This window comes from Mustela nivalis (genome assembly GCF_964662115.1).
Source record: "Mustela nivalis genome assembly, contig: HAP1_SCAFFOLD_1156, whole genome shotgun sequence".
Taxonomy (NCBI): domain Eukaryota; kingdom Metazoa; phylum Chordata; class Mammalia; order Carnivora; family Mustelidae; genus Mustela; species Mustela nivalis.
Window position 1 is genome coordinate 122,426 of NW_028135508.1, and position 4,459 is coordinate 126,884.

Below are 4,459 nucleotides of genomic sequence, written 5' to 3' on the forward strand. Positions count from 1 at the left end.
ATAAGAAATTTAAAAATGAAGGAATGAATCAAAATGCAGAATTCAGAAACAGATATAAAAACTACATATAAAAACCTGAAATATGACCCGGTGAGTGAGGAAGGATTATTAAATCATGATACTGTATGAATTGATTGCCAATTTTTTCTTAGAACATAGAGCACACTGCACTACACGAAAACGAAAACACAAAATTAGGATTGAATACAAAAACAAAATTATCAGTGTTATTCCATCAAGTGTTTCTCTAACCTACTGATCAAAACCTCAGTTCATCCTCCAAAAGAATCTGGGCACCACCTCAGCACACATGAACACATTTTCAGGCCACAGTTCACACTGCTCCAGTCCCCACTCTAAGTCCTGAACCATGGGTTCCTCCAGGCAAAGCCACCACCAACTAGGCCCCTGCCCTAGAAATCCCCAAACCCAACCACTTCACAACAGGGAGACTCAGGGAGATTCAAATGGGCAGAAACGTGGGACTTTGACTTTTTTTTTTAATTAAAAGAAAAATACAGCAAGAAACATTTCTAGCACAAAGTGAAGAGCTCATCTTTCACAATGTCGAGAGTATTAGAATTATCAATACACCATCAGTAGTTTGATAGGTCAAACAGGCCAAAAGCTGGAAACACAAGAGGAAATGCTCACAGCAAACAGACCTGAAAGCCAGGGCCTGGACCGGCTGACATGGCTCTGCCGCTTACCACAGCGAGAAAGTGTAACTTTCCTGGGCTTCAACTTCCCTCCTGGCCAGCAGGAAAGTGGCAACACCACAAAATTCATATCTGGTCAGGGATTACGTGAAAGGAGAATGCTCAGTGAGAGCCCCGCCACACCGCCCGTCCAGCCACAGTCTGTGCCCAGTGAATGGGAATTTCCTCTACTGCAGCCACACGAAGAGCTGAAGGATCTGCACAGGATGCCTGTCTATTTACCAGTCACAAAACCACGTTCTGCCATAAACAGAGAGGGCAAGAGACCCCAAGAGATGGGAATATCCCTCACCCTTGCCTGGACCAGGCTTTCAAGACAAGTTGGAAAGCCCACAGATTTCCAACTCTGAATGAGCCTTTGGAAGACAACACCATCCCAAACAGCAGTTTCATTTACTTCTCTTTAAAAAGCAGTGAGACAAGGTCTTGGCCACATCTTCATAAATTAACAGCTTAGGAGGCTAAACCCCAATGATTTAGTTATGTCCCCAGCAGGCACACCTCCACTCGTGGGCAGCTTCAGGGAGAAAGGGTGCCTCCCCATCCATGAGGACACCCTCTGACATTCATTTGAAGATGCTTCCTACCCATGGGCATTTACTCCCTGGAACCCCCCCCCCCCCATCTAAGTTCCGCTCTGGATGCTGCACGAGGCTTCTTCCTCACACCCCCATCACCACTGGTGACACCGCAGCTACCCCCGAGCCTTCAAGCAGGGTGCACCTATCTTTGCTGCCAAGCGTCCCATCAGCCCAGCTCCATCACTGATTTCTGTACCCATAATTAATTAACTTATGCATGTATGTATTTATTTATTTTTACAGCTTCATTTATTTTAGGGAGAGATAGACAGAGAGAGAGAGATACAGAGAGAGCACACACACACAAATACAGGGAGATAGAACCTCCAGCAGATTCTACACTGAGAGCAGAGCACACCTCAGGGCTCAATCCCACCACCCTGAGATCATGACCTTAGCTGAAACCAAGAGTTGGATGCTTCAACGACTGAGCCACCAGGCACCCCTCTGTACCCTTAATCTTAAGAAAAGACAGACACCGCTTCTTTCTGTCAGCCACGGCCTCATAAGCCATCTGTCACACAGCCAAAGGTTCCAGAGGGTAGGACCAGGTCTGCAACACCAGTGATGCCAGAGTATCTCCATAAAACTACAATCTAGTGAGTACCAGACTCTGCTCTAAGCTCCTAATATGGCCTTGTATTTTGTACCCCTCACAGACCTACATGCTAGGTATTATCCACAGTGCACAGAGGAGGACACTGAGGTCCATGGCTTACCCAAGCGATCTACTTTTATGTGGCAGCAGCAGGGGCCTGAACCCAAGTCTGTGACTCCAAGGCCCCTCCGTCAACTCTGTTACTCATGCAGCCCCAACACAGTCATCAAATACCTCCCTAAACCCTCATCCCTCCTGTGAAAAAGCATGGTCTTCTGCCATTTCCCAGATGGGAAGAAAGCCGGCGTGAGCCAGATATAGTGACCTGCCCATGATGGTACAGGCGATGTCCCCCCTGTTCTCCCTCCAACACCCATGTCATTCTGCACGAAGCCCCATGAGGTCCTTCATGCTTCCAGTGGAAAACTCTGGTGAGACCACCAGTCTCCTGGCAGGCCTTCATCTTGACCCTGGACAACACGACCAGTTAGGAGAAACCGGCTAGTTAAGCCTCTGAAATGGGGTCCTACCACCCAGGAAAACCCCCTTATCTCCAGGGCATCGCCCGTGTGAATTAGCTGGATTTGTAGAGGGCTCCACAAGCACCAGCCTTGCTGAGTCACTTTCTCTAAGGTGGTGGCTGAGACAAAAAGGACCCAGGAAAGAAAGGCATAGGCTGTTGTGGAACTCCAGTGCCTTGGCATCAACAATTAATGTGAGCAGCTGCCTCTGCTCACCAGATCTGCATTTTATGTGGGGCACACTGTTCAAAGTTTACACCCCCCATCTCTGTAACCTTCACAACAACCCCTGGAGCTCCCTGCACCATCATTACCACCTCACAGACAAGGAGACAAGGCATGAGGGGTTTGTAGAATGATGCAGCTCTGTGCTGGGGCCAACCTGGGGAGGACCCCACAGGCTTGCTCTTCCCACTGCTGCAGAAGCAGCTGAAAACAACGAGTTTTTCAGTTTGCATTATGTAGAGTGGAAAAGTCAACCATAAAGATCATTCAATTTTTAAATGGGTTATTCCTCAGGATAAAAACAGTTCCAAAATATAATTTCCGAGAAGTTCAACATATTCCTCCTTCCAGGTGCCTGGCATGTGATGGAATGTTGTTAAAATAAGTTCTGGCCCATCAGCATGCCAGACAGAAACTGGAAGTAAGCTGTTACAGGTCCCCAAAGGCTCCGTCACAACCCTAAGGAGAAGACATAACTTTCACTGTCCCAAAGTGGTTATGTTTAAAAAAAAAAACCAAAAAAACAAACAAAAAAAAAACAGGCACAGGTGGAACATTTTAAATTACAGACTTTCAATGCAGGGGCAGTGGGGGCAGGGGGGGGTGTCCCCCAACTACCCCCAAATGTTTCAGCTATATATAGTGACTTACCAAAGTGACTCCTCACAAGTACCTACAAGGCGACTGACAGGCAACTGACCGATGAGGAAGGTATTCGGACTGCTTAACAAAACCAACACAACTTAGAATCTTCATTATTAAGAAGAGAAAACCATTTATTAAACACTCGCCAGGCACCAAACCCTCTAGGCACTGTCACACGATCTACTCATCACACGGCTGCCAAACTCAGTGCAGAAACTGAGGCTGAGTAAGTCACCTAAGGTCATGCAGCACCAGTAACTGGATTCCAACCAGGTCTGACATCAAAGCCCACCCCAGCTTGCTGCAATGCTTCAGAACCTAAGCTTTGTGATGATCAATAAACTACATGCTTAACAATGTTTACACATCTCTGTTAGAATTCAGAGAAAGGGTTTTTTTTTGTTTTTTTTTTGTTTTTTTTTAGTTTTATGCTTTTATTAACACAAATATGACGTGCACAACAAGCTGTCTATTCATTTTCTTCACTGCGCAGCCTGGCATTGGGATTGGTGACTCTGATTGCCAGCTGGGCTGCTCTTTCCACAATAGCTTTGCGGTTCTTGGAGAAGACGTTTTGAGCAATCTCTGCACAGTAAGATTTGCTACACATCAGCAGCACTTCAACTCCTTGACGTTGTGCACTAGGAACTTCCTGAAGCCACTGGGCAACATGTGCTTTGTCTTCTTGTTGCTCCCGTAACCAATGTTGGGCATCAAGATCTGGACCTTGAATCTTCTGCGCACCCTATTGTCAATGCCACTTGGCTTCCGCCAGTTGCGCTTAATTTTGACATATCGGTCTGACTGGTGCCGGATGAACTTCTTGGTCCTCCTTTTAACGATCTTGGGCTTCACCAAAGGTCTGAGGGCAGCCATGATGCCCAGTAACAGATGGCTGCCACCTCCGCAGGCAGCGCCGAAGAAGAGAGCTCAGGGAAAGGTTTTTAAAAATAACATACACAAGGGGAAAAAATGATACAGGTTCTGGAGGCAGGCTGCCCAAGGTTCAAATCTTGGCTCCTCCACTTGCAAGCTGTGTGACCTTGGACTCCTTTAGCTCCCCTGTGCCCATATTTCCATGCATTAAAATGGTAGCCATAACAGACCCTATCTCCTAAGGCAAATAAAGCATTTTGGTGTTGTTGTTCTTGTTTTAAGATTTTATTATTT

The 4,459-nt window shown here is 46.5% G+C and overlaps 1 pseudogene across 1 annotated transcript; it reads right to left on the reverse strand.

Moving 5' to 3' along the window:
• Positions 1 to 3,691: 3,691 nt before the first annotated feature.
• Positions 3,692 to 4,219, reverse strand: LOC309857735 (large ribosomal subunit protein eL32 pseudogene; annotated as a pseudogene). Its single transcript has one exon. The product of its transcript is annotated as a large ribosomal subunit protein eL32 pseudogene (transcript).
• Between the last annotated feature and the right edge of the window lie 240 nt (positions 4,220 to 4,459).